Raw genomic sequence first — 23,355 nt, 5'->3', positions numbered from 1 at the left:
CAGAACTTTCTATTGTCATGCCAACGTACATGTGTTCGTCGACCTCGTTTAACGTGTGCTCCTTTACAAATTCAAATAATGAATGAATGTATTTTTCCGGGTCATAAATCCCATTGGTGCGCATACGTTCAATGGTAACTTCCTTTCCTGTTAGTCCAAAATAAGTATAATGTTTGGTTGTACTATTAACAATACGAAAATATTTATCCGTTCCAGTACCATACATTACAGGTTCTGGTGCAAAATTATTGCTACGCTCAGGAAGAATACCGAGGAACTCATTAGACACATCTGCAATTAAACCGGATGTTTTCCCTGAAGACACAAGTTCCATAAACTTTTCACGAGCTAAATTCCTCGTATTATCTTGGCGAAAGAAGCCTACATGATATAAATCAATAATATCTTTTGCAGACTTACATTTTTCCAAAACAACATGAGGATTACAGCCAAAATGCATAAACAATGCTTGCAATAGCTTGGAATAAGTTTCATTGCTTACCCTTGCACCCGTAGCATGACATTGCGTCAACACTTCCCATGTAAATAAAACGTCGTTTGGATTTTCATATCCACGCGCTTCTTGTGCTGCCAGCATGGTACAAATCACATTACGGCCATCCATTTTATCACTGTTTAAGTAAAATACTCACGTTTTAGTTTTCAATTACTATTTGTTAGAACACTATAACTACTTCTTATTTATCAAAGGTGCACTTAAAAGTTTTGAAATTACAATGTCACCAACTCCTCTTGAAAATGATAATGTCCCGCAACTTTTACAGTATAACGATGATTCAGCTGAAAGTTTATCGGCAATTGCACTAATACTTTCCGATAACTATAATAATAAAGCTCCCGTAACTTTTGCAGTTTACCGTAGATATTCTAAGATTATTCGTAAATCCTTAACTACTTTCCAGTAATTGTAATTTATAATCTAGTGTATAAATATTCTTCAAGTTAATTGTTTCAAGTTACGTAAAACCAGGGAACGTCTTCAGCATACAACTTCTTCTTTTATACTAATTTGTGATGCCGCTGTTATATACATGCAGACTATTTGATATATTCCACTACGTTTTTTCTCGAAATGACAAACTCTTGTAACTTTTTTCAGTATAGAGATGATGCAGTTAAAAGTTTATTGACAAATTTTCCAATAACTGTAAATGTCAATGTCCCGTAATTTTATCTAGTTGTTGTGTTTACAATTACAACTCGTAGTGTTCAATCAGAAACCTCTTCACTGCAGCAGTACTTCTTCTAAAAGTGAAGCAGCGCCGATTTCGCACGCCTTATATAGATGCAAAACGTAGTCTCGCCCCCAGACGCATTCAGTTTGTAATCTCGCACCCAGGTGTATTCAGTTTGAAATCTCGTACCCAGACGCAATCAATTTGTAATTTTGTACACAGATACTTTGAAATGTACGTGATTTTTCTAAATTAGTATTAGTAATATTACGGACAGTGTTAATTATATTACATTATAACAAACACAAAATAATTTCATGATCATTACATAAGTTATAAATATCTTGCAACATTTCCACAAATTTAATCGGCACGCTTCATATTGAAACTGAACAATTTTTGATTGTGATCTTATAAATGGTATTTTGACGGATCGCTTCATATCTTTTCCGCAACATTTTCTAATAGAAACACGTTAACTTTTGTTCGTTCAATTTCTGTTGGAATCTCATCAGAACAGCTACGTTGTGATCGTACAAATAATTTCGAAAATATTAACATGTATGATCCTACTAAAGAGTTGTTTGTTAAAAATAGTTCTGATCTGTTATCTTATTTCATTATATGAAACTTAATATTACGAATGTAAGTTTATAAAACTAAAAAATACGAAAAGTAAAATATAAAAAATACAATAAACAATAACGTAAAACTCAAAATGAAAATGCAAAAAGAAAAAAATTAAAACACAATGTTGCAAACTAAAATACAAAAGTAAAATGTAAAAGCACAACTTAAAAAGTGCAAAACTAAAAATGAAAATACAAAAGAAAAAATTAAAACAGTGTTGCAAATGAAATACAGAAAGTAAATATGTAAAAGTACAAGTTAAGAAATAATAATGTAAAACGAAAAATGAAATTGCAGAAAGTAAAAATTTTAAAAAACATTTTTGCAAACTACAATACAGAAAGTTAAACATAAAAAGTACAAATTAAGAAACAAATTGTAAAACTGAAAATGTAATTGCAGAAAGTAAAAATTTAAAATACATTGTTGCTAACTAAAATACAAAAAAAATGTAAAAGTAGAAATTAAACAAAAATGATGTGAAACTGAAAATGCAAAATGGTGAAAAAATTAAAACAGTGTTGCAACTGAAATACAAAAGTAAAATGTAAGAGCATAAGTTAAGAAACAAATTCTAACACTGAAAATGCAAACTGGTGAAAGAAAAATTAAAACATACTTGCAAACTAAAATACAAAAGTAAAATGTAAAAATACAAGTTAAGAAACAATAATGTAATACTGAAAATGAAAATGCATAAAGTAAAAATCTAAACACAGTGTTGCAAGGGAAAATGAAGAAACTAAAAATAATAAAATGCAAACATATATTATGCATGAAATACAGCACGTAGTAGGTTAGACTACATTTGGAAACGTAGTGAGCTTTCCCATAATTTTGCAGGCACTGGCAACGTAATTGGGAAAGCTATGCAGTCTAACCTACTACGTGCTGTATTTCATGCATAATATATGTTTGCATTTTATTATTTTTAGTTTCTTCATTTTCCCTTTCAACACTGTGTTTAGAATTTTACTTTTGCATTTTAATTTTTTTTAGTTTGCATATTTTGTTTAACTGGTAGTTTGATTTTGCATTTTCATTTTTATTTTTGTATTCTTGTTTCTTAACTTGTACTTTTAAATTCTACTTTTTGTATTTGAAAACCCAAAATTTTTTTTAAAAATTTTACTTGTGTGTGTTAATTTTTATACTGCATGATTGCTTTTAACTTGTACTTTTACAATTTCTTTTTGTGTTTTAGTTTGCAACATTGTGTTTTCAAAATTTTACTTATGCATTTTTTAAAATTTTTAGTTTACATGTTTGTTTGTTAACTGGTATTTTTAAATTTACTTTTGTATTTCACTTGCAACACTGTTTTTGAACTTTTTACTTTCTGCATTTTCATTTTCAGTTTTACAATTTGTTTCTGAACTTGTACTTTTTCATTTTTGTATCTTAGTTTGCAACAATGTTATTTCACATCGTTTTTGTTTAATTTGTACTTTTACATTTTTGTATTTCAGTTGCAACACTGTTTTTAAACTTTTTGCTTTTTGCATTTTTATTTTCAGTTTTACAATTTGTTTCTTAACTTGTACTTTTTCATTTTTGTATTTTAGTTTGCAACAATGTTTTTTAAATTTTTACTTTCTGCATTTTCATTTTCAGTATTACATTATTGTTTCTTAACTTGTATTTTTACATTTTACTTTTGTATTTTAGTTTGCAAGTATGTTTTAATTTTTCTTTCACCAGTTTGCATTTTCAGTGTTAGAATTTGTTTCTTAACTTATACTCTTACATTTTACTTTTGTATTTCAGTTGCAACACTGTTTTAATTTTTTCACTATTTTGCATTTTCAGTTTCACATCATTTTTGTTTAATTTCTACTTTTACATTTTTCTTTTGTATTTTAGTTTGCAACAATGTATTTTAAATTTTTACTTTCTGCAATTACATTTTCAGTTTTACAATTTGTTTCTTAATTTGTACTTTTTATGTTTAACTTTCTGTATTGTAGTTTGCAAAAATGTTTTTTAAAATTTTTACTTTCTGCAATTTCATTTTTCGTTTTACATTATTATTTCTTAACTTGTACTTTTACATATTTACTTTCTGTATTTCATTTGCAACACTGTTTTAATTTTTTCTTTTGTATTTTCATTTTTAGTTTTGCACTTTTTAAGTTGTGCTTTTACATTTTACTTTTGTATTTTAGTTTGCAACATTGTGTTTTAATTTTTTTCTTTTTGCATTTTCATTTTGAGTTTTACGTTATTGTTTATTGTATTTTTTATATTTTACTTTTCGTATTTTTTAGTTTTATAAACTTACATTCGTAATATTAAGTTTCATATAATGAAATAAGATAACAGATCAGAACTATTTTTAACAAACAACTCTTTAGTAGGATCATACATGTTAATATTTTCGAAATTATTTGTACGATCACAACGTAGCTGTTCTGATGAGATTCCAACAGAAATTGAACGAACAAAAGTTAACGTGTTTCTATTAGAAAATGTTGCGGAAAAGATATGAAGCGATCCGTCAAAATACCATTTATAAGATCACAATCAAAAATTGTTCAGTTTCAATATGAAGCGTGCCGATTAAATTTGTGGAAATGTTGCAAGATATTTATAACTTATGTAATGATCATGAAATTATTTTGTGTTTGTTATAATGTAATATAATTAACACTGTCCGTAATATTACTAATACTAATTTAGAAAAATCACGTACATTTCAAAGTATCTGTGTACAAAATTACAAATTGATTGCGTCTGGGTACGAGATTTCAAACTGAATACACCTGGGTGCGAGATTACAAACTGAATGCGTCTGGGGGCGAGACTACGTTTTGCATCTATATAAGGCGTGCGAAATCGGCGCTGCTTCACTTTTAGAAGAAGTACTGCTGCAGTGAAGAGGTTTCTGATTGAACACTACGAGTTGTAATTGTAAACACAACAACTAGATAAAATTACGGGACATTGACATTTACAGTTATTGGAAAATTTGTCAATAAACTTTTAACTGCATCATCTCTATACTGAAAAAAGTTACAAGAGTTTGTCATTTCGAGAAAAAACGTAGTGGAATATATCAAATAGTCTGCATGTATATAACAGCGGCATCACAAATTAGTATAAAAGAAGAAGTTGTATGCTGAAGACGTTCCCTGGTTTTACGTAACTTGAAACAATTAACTTGAAGAATATTTATACACTAGATTATAAATTACAATTACTGGAAAGTAGTTAAGGATTTACGAATAATCTTAGAATATCTACGGTAAACTGCAAAAGTTACGGGAGCTTTATTATTATAGTTATCGGAAAGTATTAGTGCAATTGCCGATAAACTTTCAGCTGAATCATCGTTATACTGTAAAAGTTGCGGGACATTATCATTTTCAAGAGGAGTTGGTGACATTGTAATTTCAAAACTTTTAAGTGCACCTTTGATAAATAAGAAGTAGTTATAGTGTTCTAACAAATAGTAATTGAAAACTAAAACGTGAGTATTTTACTTAAACAGTGATAAAATGGATGGCCGTAATGTGATTTGTACCATGCTGGCAGCACAAGAAGCGCGTGGATATGAAAATCCAAACGACGTTTTATTTACATGGGAAGTGTTGACGCAATGTCATGCTACGGGTGCAAGGGTAAGCAATGAAACTTATTCCAAGCTATTGCAAGCATTGTTTATGCATTTTGGCTGTAATCCTCATGTTGTTTTGGAAAAATGTAAGTCTGCAAAAGATATTATTGATTTATATCATGTAGGCTTCTTTCGCCAAGATAATACGAGGAATTTAGCTCGTGAAAAGTTTATGGAACTTGTGTCTTCAGGGAAAACATCCGGTTTAATTGCAGATGTGTCTAATGAGTTCCTCGGTATTCTTCCTGAGCGTAGCAATAATTTTGCACCAGAACCTGTAATGTATGGTACTGGAACGGATAAATATTTTCGTATTGTTAATAGTACAACCAAACATTATACTTATTTTGGACTAACAGGAAAGGAAGTTACCATTGAACGTATGCGCACCAATGGGATTTATGACCCGGAAAAATACATTCATTCATTATTTGAATTTGTAAAGGAGCACACGTTAAACGAGGTCGACGAACACATGTACGTTGGCATGACAATAGAAAGTTCTGCTTCCACGATCAAGAAGCCAATATACATATCGTGGCGTCAAAAGTCGCAATTAAGTCACGAGGTTTTGTTTCAGAGTATTGAAAATGTTTTAAATAGTAATGAAAATTATTTATTTGGGGACAAAGTAACTTTCAAAATTCATATTGTTGATTCACGTAAAGGTAGGGGTCGATCTATGGGTTCAGCAAAATATACCAGTCTTGTAACACACCTGGAACAGTGTACTATCCCAATGGAAAAGGATGTGTATTGTCTTCCCAAGAGCATTGTCCTTGGGATGGCTAGGGCTGATCATCGTCATATCCAAGTTTACAAGTTAAAAAATCATCCTAAACGATTGTTAAATCAGGCAAAGGATTTGTGTGTCAATGCTAAAGTTGACATTGAAATCCGTGATGGATGTACTATTGATGATGCAAAAAAGTTCCAAAATAAGCTAATGGCTCATTACCAAATTGTTATTTACGAAAAGAACCGATCGACTCGAAACTACACTGTAATTTATCCTGGAATACATGCATCAAAGAAAATTTTCATTTTGTATACTGAAGGACATTATGAATTAATTACAAACATTAGAACTCTATTGAACAAAAATGGGTATTGTCAGTATTGTTTGGAAGGATATTATCATACAGAAGATCATAAGTGTAACTTTAAATGTAGGATGTGTGAGAAGTATCACGATGTTTCTAATACTAATAATGATATTAAACGCGAATGTAGTGATTGTCGCAGACTGTTTTCTTCAGAAGAATGTTTTGCCAATCATAAAACGGTGATTGCTCGCGGAAAGACTTTATGCGAAACGAAGAAAATTTGTGTCCAATGTGGTGATATGGTTGACATTCGCGGTCGTAAGTCTGATCACGAATGCGGTGAACGTTATTGTAAAACGTGTTATACGTATGTGAACGATGACCACATTTGTTTTGTTCAGGCTGCTACTTTGCAACATGTAGAGGCCTTTTTATACATCATCTTTGATGTAGAAACAATGTTACTTCCTAAAAATGAACAGGGAGAACAAGAACATTACGTGAATTTCGTAAATTGTATTCATGCCTGTTACAAGTGTAAGGACGCAAAGCTGGATGATCCTTGCATTGTATGCGGAGATAAAAATGGTATCCGTTCGTTTGATTTCCAAGACATTGATGGATTTGTCAATCATGTAATAATAACTCGACCAATGTTTAAAAAAATCATTGTACTTTCCCATAATGGGAGTAATTATGATATGCAGTTCTGTGCTAAAACTTTGATAACGAGCCATCATCATACACCTGAAGTAATAATGTCAGGGCAAAAAATTGTTGAAATGCGTTTAGGACAAAAGATTTACTTCCGTGACACGTATTTGTATATGGGAGTAAAATTATCAAAACTCCCTACAACTTTAGGTCTATCTGGAAATTTGAAAAAGGGAGATTTCCCATATCTATTTAACACTTTGGAAAATCAAAATTATGTAGGTCCGGTTCCCGCTCTTGAATATTTTGATCCTGACTCGAGAAACACGGAAGAAAGGCAACAACTAATCGCCTGGCACCAAGAACGTGCTGTTAGCGGCAAGGAGTATGATCTCCAAAAGGAGATGGTGGAGTATTGTCGAAATGATGTCAAAATTTTAGCAGAAGCTGTAATTAAATTTTCAAACTTAATTGAGGAAAAAACAAATGGCATTCAATGTTTTATCGTCGCGCCTACTATTGCTAGTTTGGCCATACTGACCTATCGTACCTTATATTTGCCTAAAGAAATTATTCCAATTATTCCACCCTATGGGTTCGACCATCGTGACCAACAAAGCCTTAAGGCAATGTACTGGTTACGGTATTTAGAACGTACCAGGGGTAATAAAATCCAACATTCAGGGAATGGCTTGGAAAAACGATTTGGGAGGTATAAGGTCGATGGGTTTGAACCTCGAACGAATACAGTTTTCGAATTTCATGGGTGTTTTTTCCACGGGTGCTTGACCTGCTATCCTACACTTCGACACGTGTCTTTGGATTCCATCTCTAAGCAAGGTATATCCTTACAAGACCGATATGAAAGAACCACCACGAAAATAGCATTCCTGAAAAAATTAAATCTTAATGTTGTTCAAATGTGGGAATGCGAATGGGATCATTGGGTGAAAACTGATAAGTCCATGCAGGAGTTTATTCAAACTCACTGTAAGGATCTTGTTGATCATCTAATACCAAAAGATAGTTTCCATGGTGGTCGTACAGAATGCTTTAATGCTTTGTACAAGTGTACCAGGGAGGAAACCGTGGCATATTATGATGTAACATCGTTATACCCTTGGGTGATGGCACGTAAACCATTGCCTGTAGGTAAGCCAAAAATATACAAGGGGCCAGACTTTCCAGACGTGGAAAGTATTCATGGGTTAGTAAAATGCACTGTTTTACCCCTAATGATTTGTATTTTCCGGTGTTACCATATGCATGTAATGGTCATCTTTTATTTGGGTTGTGCCGTACGTGTATAGAAAAAAGTATTGACAATTGCGTGCATAGCGATTCCGAGCGAACCTTAACGGGCACATACTGTACCCCTGAACTCCACCTAGCTTTACAGCTCGGATACAAAATTCTGCAAGTAATTGAAATCTGGGAATTTAACCTGGTTGGCGGCGAGGAGGATAATTCAAATGGTCTGTTTGAAGACTATGTGAATTCCTTTCTTCAAATGAAGCAGGAATCTTCGGGATTTCCTGCTTCTTGCAAAACCGAAGAAGACAAAAAGAAATACATCGATGAATATTATACCCATGAAGGCATTAAATTAAATTATAATAATATAAGGAAAAACCCGGGATTGAGGTATATTTCTAAAATATTCCTCAATTCACTATATGGAAAATGGGGACAGCGAACGGATTTATCGCAATCTGTAATTGTCGATACTCCGGAAAAATTTTTGACTTATCTATGGGCACCACAATATGAGGTGCAAACTGTATTACCTATTGGAGAGCGGCATCTCATTGTAACGTATAAAAACATTGAGAACAAAAACAAACCATGGAAGTTCTCAAATGTTGTCCTTGCTGCGTTTATCACCTCATGGGCGCGTCTAAAACTTTATGAATTATTAACAACAGTAGGGCCTGACCGTGTGTTGTACTGCGACACCGATAGTATTATGTTTGTACAGCCACGTAATGAAAAACCTCCGCTTTCTTTGGGTTCCTACTTGGGTGAACTAACTAACGAAGTTCCTGAAGGGTGGGAAATTAATGCATTTATAGGAATAGGGCCAAAGAATTATGCGTACCGTTTAAAAGAGGTTGGTACGGACAATGTAGATTATGTATTTAAAATTAGGGGTATAACTTTAAATCATCGTACGCGCCAGGAAATTAATTTTGATCATTTTTATAATCTAATTCGCGATAAAGTTGACAATAAACAGTTAAACAATCCAGGGAGGATTGTTCGAAAGCCGGGGTTTGTCATTGTTTCCAGGCCTGAAAGCAAGACACATCAAAAAGTTGAAAATAAAAGACGCCGACTTGATCCTCACACTATGACCGACTTTAGAACATTGCCGTACGGGTATCAAAGTAATATGTGTGTCGAATGATTGGTATTATTGTTATGAGTATTCGATAAATATTTGTATATATGTTATGTTAAATGTGTCCTAATATAACGACATAGTCGTGATATTATTGGACAGAGACAAATTTCATAAATATTTTCACACCACTCGTCAATTGACACTTCCCTACGTGTATATGTGTGAATATGTAAATAGTATATTGTTATTGTAAATAATGTAAATATGTAAATATTGTAAATATTATAAATATGTAAATAGTATATTGTAAATAATGTAAATATGTAAATAGTATATTGTAAATATGTAAATATGTAAATAGTACGTTGTAAATATTCAAATATATAAATGAAAACATCAATATTGGAAATATACAATTAAAATATCAATATTGTAAATACTGAAATATACAATTCAAAATATCAATATTGCAAATACATAATTATTTATTATATTGAATACTTATAAATATATCAAACACCTAAATATATGTAAATAATATCTCTAATCAATAACATAGCCTACCAGTGTAGAACAAGAATTAATGCTAATAAACAAATAACACAATTTTCAAATTCATGTTTTATTTTATACACCCAATAATAGGTATCATATTAAGAAGTATGTGTATTCTGTATAAGATAAAGGAAGAATACATATACTGTGTCATATCAAGTAATTACCGATCAGTTTTACATGGTTTAATAATACTTTATGTGACGTTCAAACCTTTATACAAAATATTGATATCTTATAAATAAATATGGTATTCTATATAAGATAAAGGAAAAGAATACATATGGTTCATATAAGGTTATTTATGTGACAGCATACAATAAATCATTATGTACTGCAAACCCTGATGACGTCATAATGTCTTCTACAAGAATGTACAAATAAATTATTTGCAAATTAAAAATCGTATATGTGGTTAAAATACAACTAGAATATGTCTAGCAAGCACTTACATACGTATAAGTCACAATATATATCTCAACAATACATTTAAGACATGGTTAAATCAGTTACATACGTCAAGTACCACAATATATAACCATACAAAACAAACAAAGGATAAGGTTATGCAAGCCATCATTAGAATCATCATAAGAGGTCCTAACAATTCAGTCAAGGCAAGGTTACATGTATAATAAGGCAAAATATATGTCTACAGTACAATCGATAAGGTAGAAGCTATGCGTCCACCGTTATACCAATAGGAACCCAACATTACATTGAAGATAATGCACATGCATAAAGAGTCACTATATATAAGTCTACAATACAAATCAATATTAATACAATACAAACACTTCAGGTGTCTGCCTTCAGCTAGCATGCCCCAAAGAACCCTACATTACGTTGAAGAAAAGTTACATGCATAAAGAGTCATAATATATAAGGCTACAACACAAACCAATATTAATACAATACAAACACTTCAGGTGTTTGCATTCACCAAGCATGTCACCAAAAAAGAAGTTATGCAACCCTACATTACGTTAAAGGTGACTATGAAACACTTACATGAGTACAAAACATAATATGCATGCACATATATTTCTGTCCACATATCAGGCAAAACACGTATACATACGACCATTACCAAAAAGTATTATTTACATACATGATTTGTGATTCAGCTGTGTTTCGTACACCCAAACATCAATAAAAGATCGATAAAACCCCATATCATTCAGTGAAAAGACCATATAAATGCATAAGATAATTTTCTTAGAGTTGTCTCCGTTTCCTCCCGCAATATCTGGGTATGTGTGTACAATATATACTAATCTATACGATACATATCATAATATAGCGCTAAATAAACGCTAAATACAAAAAGTCATTCTTTCTAACCCTTTCATTACCAACTAATTAATATTCATGAATAATTAATTCATTAATCTAATTTATGCAAAAATATTTTAAAGAAATCTTGTTTGGTTGCAAAGAAGGAAAGAAGACTCTGGTCAGGTAAAGATTTTATTGTACCCCTCATAAACCTAAAGGCAGGTAGTAGGTTTATTGCACCCTGCAATAAAAATAAACTCAGGTAAAGAAGGGACGATCTTCCTTATCCTCAAGTGGCAGAATCATAAAACAAGCTGGTTGACAGGGGACAGGCCAATTGAAAAGGGATCTTTAAGCTGCAAAGGACCTCCTTCAAGCAATGGGAATCAAATTATCATTCGTTCTTCGTTCTTGCCTAGTCCCTCCTCTTTTCTTTTATTATTGGTTTCTACAAGTTTTGGGTTGGAATAAAAAGTTGTAAATCCATTCTCCAAGTCTGGTTTTTCATTTTTTGGAGTCTTTCTATACAAGTTAACAAACTCCACCTCCTGCCTCAAAGCTCAAACAAGTTAGAACAGAAAGAACTACCTCTTACCAGGCTATATTCTCCTATCTCCTAAGAACCAAAAACTGCTTATAATTCATGCAAATTTCAACATAAATTAATACAAATTAACATATTTGATTAGATTTTCATCCTCTATTCTATCATTATGGTCTCTAGACATAATATAAATATTTTATCTACCTATCAATAAAAATATCAATAACCAATACTACAACACAACAAGGACACTTTGTTCTTTCAACTACCAGTTAAGAGGCAATCCCACACAACCTACAATGATTTAAATATTTTACCTTTCCATCCTATTATCAAAAATTTCGTCTATCAAAACATTCAACCCTTGCGTACGTGCATCCAGTCACGTAGTCCTTCCAACGACATTCCTGTCCTGAATAAAAAATTAACATACAGCTGCGCTCCCTAAACAATTCCTTCTGTGTACATGCACTCAGTCACGTACGCACTCCAACTACTTCTCTGTCACAAAGGATAAAGGAAGCCGGCATGTCATTGACCCTAATTTATTACATATACACACATCTGCGGCATCCATTGTTCCCACCTGCGTACGTAAACCCTCAAGGATAAACAACATTCCTCTTAACAAAAGACCTATTGCCAAGACTCACCCTAATTTGCATAACAAAGAACTACCTTTACGAGAATTATCTACTCCGTGAACAAAGGAATTCCTAGCATTCTTTCATGCACCTGTGTCTCCTTCCTCCCTTTCCAGGTAGTTTCTTCAAGTTCATTCACCTGCTCTTCACTGCTTGAGGGAAGGACAAACAAGGGAAGGAACAAGTTTCTTTAGAGGCTTAGAAAGTTAACTTTGTATTCTCAACCATTTGTGTGTTTCCATCAAGGGTTACCAACTTAGATATCAAAGTATATTATCAAAAATATTTTACAATAATTTTTTGTTGTATGGCAACACTGAAAATCACTATAAATATGGCAAAATATGATAAAAATCACCAAAAACAGTATAATATTATCATAAAAACACCATAAATTGTATAAAATCACCATAATTTGTACCATAAAATAGGATAAAATTAGTAAAATTTTAATAAAATAGTACAAAAACAGATAATTTTATTTTAGGGGTTGGCAACACATTTAGGACATATATGCAGTCTCAACTACTGTGCATGCGTAGGTTCCGCTTGCCAAAGTAAAGCGAGAGAGCGCATCTAGAAGATTGCAGTGGAAATAATTGTGGTAATTAGAAGCAAACAATTTATAAATATAATGAAATACGTACTTTTTCTTATTAACAAGGGATGCCGGCAGAGCCGTAGCTAAGGGGGGGGCCAGTGGGGCGCCCGCCCCGGGCGCTGATAGCAAGGGGGCGCCGAACGAGCAAGGAGAAAGAAAAAGTGGTGTTGGACATGAGTAAAATACGAGTCGCCCCCAGAAAGTATTGGCGCCCTATTAGATCAATATTGCTGTCGGTTATCAATGAAATACGCAGATTTCTTAAAAATTTTCTTGCTCGCTTCGCTCGCAATCCAAGAGTTTAAATAAGTCACAACAAGTTTTTACTTATTACTTTATTATAGAGTTTATTATAGATGATTTCTTAATGACATGTGGTATACAAGGTTCCAAGTAATGACTTATAGTGTATGCAGGATAGTGGCGTATTTACGATTTTGTTTCGGGAGGGGCTTTGCTAACTTTCGGGGGGAGGGGGGCTTTGCCTGAAAATGTGAAAATTCTGCAAGATATTTCATATACTTTACTATAGCAAATAAGATTTCGGGAGGGGGTAAGCCCAGAAGCCTCCTTAAATACGCCACTGATGCAGGAGCGTTTTAAAAATCAGAAACAATCAAAGTTGGCGTTTTAACAGTGATGAGTTTGCTTAGTTCAAAACTTTTTTTTTTATCTGCCCAATCGGATTAATCACGACGCACAGTGGGGCCAAAGCACTGAATTCTTTTCAAAAATAAGAATTCGCAATATGAAGCAGAAAATTGTAAGAAAACAAATTAGTTTGGTGTGTGCAATGGCTACAATAATGTTATTTGGATATTATTTCATCAAAAGCATAGAGTTTTACATCATAAAATGAAATAGGTCTATTCCTATATTCGCGCCTAAATTATATAACAGATTATGTGATTGGCATAAAGAAACGCGTGGGCAATATGCTTTCATTTGGCAATTTATGATTGGCTTATATTCTTACGCATGAAAGGAAAAAGTGTACTTATTCATTTTACAACTGAAGAGTAATAAAATTGAAGAAAAGTTCTTGCTTCTCAAAATTATTTCAAAGTTGTGGAGGATTCGTTACGACAATGAAGATGCAAGGAGGCTTCAATGCATAAAAATTATCTCATCAGAAGTTCTCGATATGAATATATTATCAGATATATTAAACATATGATTTACAAGCATCAGTAACCTGTCCAGGTTGTTTTATATATTGCATCGTGCATTACGTGAGCTCATTTCAGGGCTTGATTGGAACATTGTCAGCTGGAGCGAGCGGAGGCTCATTACAGTTGATTCCAATGTCACTTCTGTGCACGCATCACAAAAAACACAATACTAAATTGATCAACACCATTTTTAATATGGTTCTGCATTATGGTCCATAGATTGTTTAGCATTGGCGTTTCAAAATGTCACCACCATTAATCAAATATATTTGACTAGAGTTTAGTTCTGTTGGTGAATGCCAGAGAAGTATGACTAGATGTTGGAAACAAGATGGGTCCTGGAGGCGAAACCCCCAACGAGGTCTGGGGGCAAAATTCTCAGAATCGACCTATATTCAACTTCGCCACTGCGTGCATGGGGATCACACGTCTAATAATTTAACACTTACTCTCACATTCATCCCAGCTAAATTCAAAAGCAGCATTGCATCCAGAATGCGGTTTTCTTCAAACATTTTTATGTGCTATACTTCCCAAAAGTGCGAATATGTGCAGGTTTTCTCTTTGCATACAGTAAGAACAATGTTTCCGCTACGACATATTAAAAAATCACAGACTTATTATGCCATATTTTCTACTAAAATGCCATTCTATCGTTTGACCATAGTTTATATGCTTTCAGTATCACAGCATTTTCCAAATATGATATTAAGTAGAGGATTATCATAGGGATATGATAATGATATTAGCATCATTGCAAATATGACTATTGACTACACATCACATCAACATTCTAAATATACAAAACGATACATACATGTCGGTCGTGTCACCATGTTTACCAGCCACTGAATATCTACACGCAATGTAGGAATAGTCGCATTCAAAGTCAATTTCCTATCTTCTGTCGCTAAGCAGCGCCTCTCCGGCTTCGGCGGATAACCACATATACACGTCCCATGAGTTCATTGTAAACTGCTATCAATTCTTTTCCTGCACACTATCTTATGTGTACACTATTAAGCTTTCATTATAACAAATCATATCGAGTCAATCTTTTACTTCATTTTTCGAGTTTTTGCTCAGAATTGCCGCGTTTGGACCCACTTTGGTGCAACGGTGAGAATGAAGGTATGAAAGTGAGAAGAGTGAAGGGACATTCAAGATGCTGTTTGCGTGGAGTATTAAAAATAAAGGTAAACAAGGGGAACAATAACATTTTCGAACTTCAAGCAGTTGTAGAATAGGGGCTTAAGGGATCAGAACTTAGCCCAACGAAGTTCGACTTTTTCAGACACTAGTCACTACGTATGATTTATTTTAAAATTCCATTGACATATCAAATGCTTCCAATTTGGAGGAATTTATTGGGGTCATTTTTTCATCAACTTTTTGTATGGCCAGCATATTATTTTGTGCATACGTGTCTAGTTGTGTGATGTTTTTATCTATCTACATACACACATTCTTTATATATGTACGTGTTAGTGTATTTTAATATGTCAATTAATAATTACCTTAAATACCTTAAATTCGAAAGTAATAAGTACCTTAAATTCGGAACTTTCATTCATTAAGAAATTAAGTACTAAATAATTACTTTAATTTCAGGTATATGTAGTAGTCAAATATATACATGGTTTTCATAAAGTCTGGACGGATTTAATTTGCTTATAATTTTCTCATATGAATCAAATAAAGTGCTAACGGTAGCGGAAGGATTAATTTTTTTAACCTGTAATCTGCACCAGCTCAGTTCATTCACCGCCACACCTCCAACTGGGCGCCATTTACGTCCACATATTACGGTACATTTACGTCCGGTACATTTACGTCCACACATTGATACGGTAAAAAAAAATAGTCATCTCAGAGGAGTTTTTCATTTATTTATTTCTTTAAAAGACACACACACCAATACAGCTTACAACTTACTTTTAACAGTCAACATTGAAACAACAATGAAAACAACAATGGATGGAATTTGGTAAGAAACTTACCCTTGCTCTCCCTCTCCCTCTCTCAAAGTGTTCAGAATTGCCGCTTATCTAACAGTGTTGCCAACTAAAAATTTAATCCCTCCGCTACCGTTTGCACTTTATTTGATTTCATTATGAGCATTTTTATGAAAATTATAAGCAAATTAAATCCGTCCAGACTTTATGAAAACCCTGTATTTTGGATTTTAAGTACAAACATTGAACATATTCTTCACCTATATCGATCAATATTTAGAAATTCACAAAGAAGGCTCCTTCTGAATTTCCATTACATTTCACAAAATATTTTTTACCGTAAAAAGATCGAAATTAAAATGCTATTGATGTCGTCACATACAGAATAAAATTAAATAGTTTACAATTATTACTGGCAATTAATACTATCACTCATTTCGAACAATTAAAAGAACATAGTCTAAATGTATTGAAATTTCATTTCTTATCGTTAGTACGAAGCGTTGTAAATAGTAGTAACTTTCGATAACTGTTCTCCTAGTGAATTTGTATAGAACCAAAGGTAGTTTTAACAAGTTTAACCAAAAAGTCCAAAATAACACTCTTGAAAACAGCTCTTATTTGAAAAAGGTACATAATGATCGCGTTTGGTTCTTGCAATGGTCTTTCCAAGAAGATTAATAAAAATTCAACATAGCATAAGAACAAAAGCTGTTTTGCTTATATATATATATATATATATATATATATATATATATATATATATATATATATATATATATATATATAATGATTGGTAAGTTGAGTGTAGGGGGGCGCCGAATTCTGCTTCGCCCCGGGCGCCGAAATCTCTAGCTACGGCTCCGGATGCCGGGCATACAGGCGTTCCCTTACGCTACGCCGCTAGCTCTTTCTCCCAAAGATGATCAATGTATCAAGATGACAGGCTCTAGAACGAGATTTTAATGCTACAGGAATCAATAGACCTTTTTACTGTTGACATATATGCTAATGATTATCTTGATAAATAAATTTAATCCCAAGGTGATAAATACTGCTTTAATGTTGATAATTCAAAACAGCAATAATTTTTGCACCAACCTGTTAAATCAAATGTAATTTCTCTTAAAATCATGAACGTGGAATACCATAAAGTTTTAATTTTCATTAAGCAAATATATTAGAGAGCTTCGAAACATAGTTAGAGGAACATGGAGAAGAAAAAATGGACGGAGAGAGAGACAGTAACAAACAAAGAGATTTTGAAACGGGTTGGAGAGAAGAGGATGCTTTCAGACAGCATCCTTCGTAGGAAGCCCAATTGGATTGGACAGATTTTGCAAAGAAATTGTCTTATTCATACTGCTAAAGGAGAGAAGGTGGAAGGAAAGCGAGGAGTAGGAAGAAGAAGAACACAACTGATCGATGATTTGAAAAATAGAAGAAAATATTGGAAGTTAAAAGAGGAAGCTGAAGATCGAGAAAGATGAAAGAAACATTTCCAAGCCCGAACGTAAGAAAGAAAGAAAGAAGAAATTAAAATTTCATTAGTCCAGGAACCTACCAAAAGGCAGAATAATAATAATAGATTTGAAAACGGAATTACTAAAATACCTGTTAAATTCAATGAAAAATGGAAGAAAGATTTTCCATAAAACTGAATGTGCTAAAAATTGGTATCGGATACCCTTACATAGCAGTTGCTTATTTGATGCCGTAACACTAAAGCCAAGCAACTATGAACATTTCTCCCTTTCATTTATTTGGGATTAGCAATATGACTTAGAAATAACCCTTTAACTTAGTATTTATTGCACATTGTTGATAAAATATATTATTTTTCTTATTTATTTATTTATTAATTAGCTGTAAGCACAGCTACCGGGTCTTAATTCAGAATCTTGATTTAAAAAAAAAAAAAGGTTCAAGCACCAACAATTTGCAAGTCTCAATTCAGAACCGGATAGAAGAGAATTTCTTTGCCCGGATATTTATCCTCTGTTGCTACGTAAACTTGCATATTCAAAATGGGTTGCTTATAGGTACAGCGTTCTTGGCAACTACGAGACACAGTTTCATCCCAGACAAATTATCCCCGCGTCGAAATTTAAAAAAAAAAAAATGCTTCATACAAGCTTAAATGTTTAATGAAGATTTATCGGTGTACGAACTCTGAAGTCTCTAGGTGAATCCTTTGTATGCAGAAATCTGACCACAGATAGATATTTTATTATTATTAATCGTGTAATTTTAATCTGACAGCCGACACTATCCACATTATAAAAAACAGAACAGCATTTAAATACTTTAGTACAAATGTTGAGCGGGAAATGTATTAAGAGTGTGTTTATAAAGTGCGATACTCGTGTCCAAAAGCGTTCATTCTCCGAAAACAGTATCTAGTTTGACGTATTTGAAACCTCTTCTTCTCGGCAAACAGTTCGAAAACAAAGTGATGATATACATTTTTTACGTACATCTGGGACATACTTGGACAACACAGTATCTAAAAGGGGTAAACATGAGTCATCTGGAGGTGTTCAAAGAGTGTCAATAACGTGTACAATGTCCTACTGCATCTAAAAGTAGTTTCTGTATTTTTTGTAGTGCACTTTGTGCTACACAGCTAAAAATAATAATCTTAATATAGTTCAACTTTAACCAGGCCAGTGGTCTCTGCATGAATACAATTTTAGAGTGTTGTTTCAACCAGGGCTAAAAGTGGATCTGAAAAGGTAGGAGGAGGCATGACGTCACTCCTTTCCCTGTGTCCAGGCACGTAGCCAGGATTTCGTGAAGGGGGGGGTCCGTGATATGAAATACTGTGATCATCATACAGGGGCTCGATCATTCTAAACTATTTTACTGGAATATATATTGGTTCGTTTAACCAGGATTTCGTAACGGGGGGGGGGGGCGGGGGCGGACATGAAAGTCTGAAGGCCCAGGAGCTCGATTAATCTAAACTACTTTACTATCAACATATATTGGTTTGTTAGGACAATAAAATTAGGATATGTTGGTAAGTATTTCAATAACAAACTATGAAGAAATCTCGAGTAAAATAATAATAAAACATTTATTGAAAAATATTATACAATATTACCTCCTTCCTCTGTTTATTCAAATATAACAATTTTCGTTTCATTATGACCTCAACTATAATAAAAAGTATGTACTCAATAATGTCTTGTAAAATATTTTACAATATCTTCGTTTCTTTCTCCGTTGAATCAAATGTTAACAGAACTGTCTGTTCCAAATGACAGGTTAAAGAAGCAGTAGAAAATTGTATTTGAAATAACATGTTTGATAGTGCAAGGATGCTATGACGAAAAACTATGATAAAAAATGCCCACACTGTTATAGAACGACATTATGTTTCCGAAGCTTGAAATCTCCCTGACTAGAAATTCTGAAAAATCGTTAACTTTTCTAGAAATTTCAAATTCCCTGACTCTTCCAGGATATCTCGCTCACTTCGCCACCATGTATTGCAAGTAACACAAATCTCAACATAAAAAGAGTAACCAAAAGCTTCCTGTAGTTTATTTTCAACTCTGATCCTTCTTTTTCTCATTTAATTTTGTTTCATTCTTCCTGAATGTCTTTTTTCATTTCTGGTCTCGAAGGGGGGGTCCGGACCCCCGGACCCCCCTTGGCTACGTGCCTGCTGTGTCTATCTTCGCCCATTGTATTTTTTAGGAAGTGGGGTAACGGCGTTCCCACATGTTCCTCCTCAATTTTACCCCTGGTCAGGCCCGTATCCAGAGGGTCTAGGGAGGCCGGGCCTCCCTTAAATTTTTGCTGGCCCACCTAAAATTTTCATGGTAGGTTTGCAAATGAACTATAATATGGTGATGAACTATAATATAATTGGATCGGCCTCCTAATTTCAGCCGGGTCCCCTCTACATATTTGAGCTGGCTAAGGGCCTGCCCCTGGTTTCAACACCAAAATTCTAGTGTAACTGAAGTGAAAATAACATCGAGATGATATTAATGAACAAGTTGTATAAACGAAGGAACGCAAAAATTGAAATTAAGCTATGGTGCTTATTCGATGTGTTGTTAGACGGTGATTCCAACGGCGCAAACTATTTACAACTGTGTCATCCATAATATAAACGATCAGCAAAGCCTTTTATATCCTGACAGTAGAGATGAAAATTTGAACAATCATGTATGTAGCAAAAGATCATAGCTGTTTCGAAATTTTCTGTTCCAAGTTAAGATCAGTGTAACTTTCTATATTGAAATTTTCTATTAGTTTTTTATTGTTTGCTTTAATCGACAGTTTAAGTTTATATTTCACATTTAACAAACAACATATGATATTAGTTGTAATCTTTCTGAAAACATTATTTTGTGAGCGTAAGAATTTCTGATAAAATTTACATGAACGGAAGTTGCGCCATCTATTTTCAATGTTCGTACACTTTCTTCTCAATGTTTTTAAATCCACAAAGACTTCAATATGAAATTACGCGCAGTAGATTTGACACTACGTTTAAGTACTTTACTTGTAATTTCCGGATGCATTTTTTTTTTTTTTTTCATTTAGGAAGTGCACTTGCCAAATCGCAAGATTAAAGTCTACCATATTACTTTCTTCGGCAACCAAACTTTGCTCTTCGCCATTGTTATTTTCCTCATGATAATATCGTTGAATAAGAAATAAAATATTTTTTTTGCAAAGGTAGTTATTAGGCAACTGTAAGAAAAAAGCACTATTAGTGTGTTACTAAAATGACTCTATATTACCACATACTATGTCAGGTTGTTGAATCAACCACTACATTTTATTAATGTACTCCAAAATACGATGGGATTTAAGTATAGTAGCACTAGACACGTGTAAACATTTAACACAATTAGGGAAACACAACCAAAGTGTTAAATTAACGCAGTCAGTTTCTTTTAAACTGTGTAAGCTATATAAAAATCGAAATGTTTTCAGCGAAGTAGCATTTTATGCCATCTTGTGATAATTGTGCCAGACATGAATATGTGCACCAGATGACAAAACGTAGAAGTTCGGCGTTTAAAAATACTTACCGAATATTGATTCTAGGATACTCGTATACCCTCGGGATTTTAAAGTTTCGTAAAAGTTACAACTCCCCTGGTATTGTTTGGGCTTTGAAAATAAAAAGTTTTAAAATTAAAAATATATTTAAATACAACTACTACTAAAAGAAGGTAGAGATTTTTCTCGACTCCTGATAGGCAAGTGAATCTCATGTGTGTGGGGTTAAGGCTCGTCTCTAGTTTCGCTTCCACTGTTTCATTTTATTGAATAAGTTAATTACGATGTAAACCCGCATTTATTGAATAACTCAGTTACAATGAAAAAAAAAACATTTTAGTGAATAACTCAGTTACAATAAAAAAAACGTACATTTTAGTAAATAACTGAACTACAATCAAAACATGTATCTTAGAAAATAACTCAGTTACAATGAAAAATGCATTTAGTGAATAACTCCAATGAAAAACATACATTTTAGTAAATAACTGAACTACATTCAAAACATGTATTTTAGAAAATAACTCAGTTACAGTGAAAAATACATTTTAGTGAATAACTCAATTACAATGAAAACATGCATTTTAATGAATAACTCAATTACAATGAAAAACAAACATTTTAGTGAATAACTGAACTACAATCAAAAACATGCATTTTAGTAAATAACTCAGTTACAATGAAAAACGCATTTTAGTGAACAACTGAATTACAATAAAAAACATGCATTTTAATGAATAACTCAATTGCAATGAAAAACGTGCATTTTAGTGAATAACTGACTTACAATGAAAAACATGCATTTTAGTGAATAACTCAAAAACAATGCAAAATGTGTATTTTAGTGAATAACTCAATTACAATGTAAAACATGCCTAGTGGACACCTCCATGTCAACATTATCTACTGAGTGCGAATAGTCACTTATATTCCTTATGACTCAGATCAGACGCTGCTAGACTTCATTGATCCACGAGTGAGATCTAGGACATTGACCTTGTCTGTAAATTATTAACTAAAATTTAAAAAAAAATTAAGGTTAGCTTAGTAAAGAACATGAAGGCTTAGGTACATGCAGGAGCAGTAGTCAGCACGTCTCGGCCTAAAATATATCCCCGAAGAGTTTCCGAAGATACAAGGGCTGAGTAAATCCTGAACCGCATTGCAAAATAAGTTCTCGTAAGAAATAAATACTGCTACCAATGGGAATCGAACCTAGACTGTTTAGTGATAAGGTAAGCGGTATTTCAATTACGCCACCATGGCTCTAATACTACTACTACTACTGCTACATCTTCATCATCATTTTTCAAGGATTTTCGTTAGTCCTGTAGAACTAATATATTACAAATATGCTTATAACAACTTGTGTAATTCAGAAGTTACGTGTCACACTTGTATTGGAATTAAAGCAGACCGACACATACGGTGGACAGGCTACTGTACCCTAAATGAATTTGGAAGGATAAAAGGGATATCCTAAATGCTTTAAATCACTGAATCTTAATCTAGGGACCTCACGACACCAGAAAACCAATCTACTATTGTTTCACTACTGTCCACAGCCACTTGTAGAGGCAATCATGGCATCTGCTGATCAGAATTCAATATTTTATAATTTCTATCTAGTTTCACTGAAAAATTTTGACAATTCAGTACTTTCTTCTGCTTCCAACGAATTTATTTACTATTTTATACACAGTTAAATGATTGCTGGTTAGTTTGCTGTCAAATATCCACTTTTCTGGAGAGCGAAAATGATACGATCCAACCCTGATAGTCATACACGAAGAACAAGACGAAAACGCGCTAGATTACTAAGACGGAAAATATAGTTCCAATCAGAGCAGCGGAATTTTGGCGGCGGAAATTACAAAGCGAATGAAAAATAGTAATACCTGGATAAAACCGGATTTGTGGGAGGATATGGACATCTCAGAGGGACGAAGGGGGTTTAAATTATTCTAACAAATCTCAGATTGCTGGATAATATCAATAATTTCTATCCAATTGCGTGCCTGTTTTCGTATAGCATTAAAGTGTATAATTTCAATACTCATCCATTTGAAATGCCCATATACAGGGTTTACAT

This window comes from Thermobia domestica, chromosome 12, assembly GCF_964235325.1.
Source record: "Thermobia domestica chromosome 12, izTheDome1.hap1.1, whole genome shotgun sequence".
NCBI classification, from domain to species: domain Eukaryota; kingdom Metazoa; phylum Arthropoda; class Insecta; order Zygentoma; family Lepismatidae; genus Thermobia; species Thermobia domestica.
The sequence above is the reverse complement of the archived record's forward strand: the minus strand, read 5'-3'. Positions refer to the sequence as shown.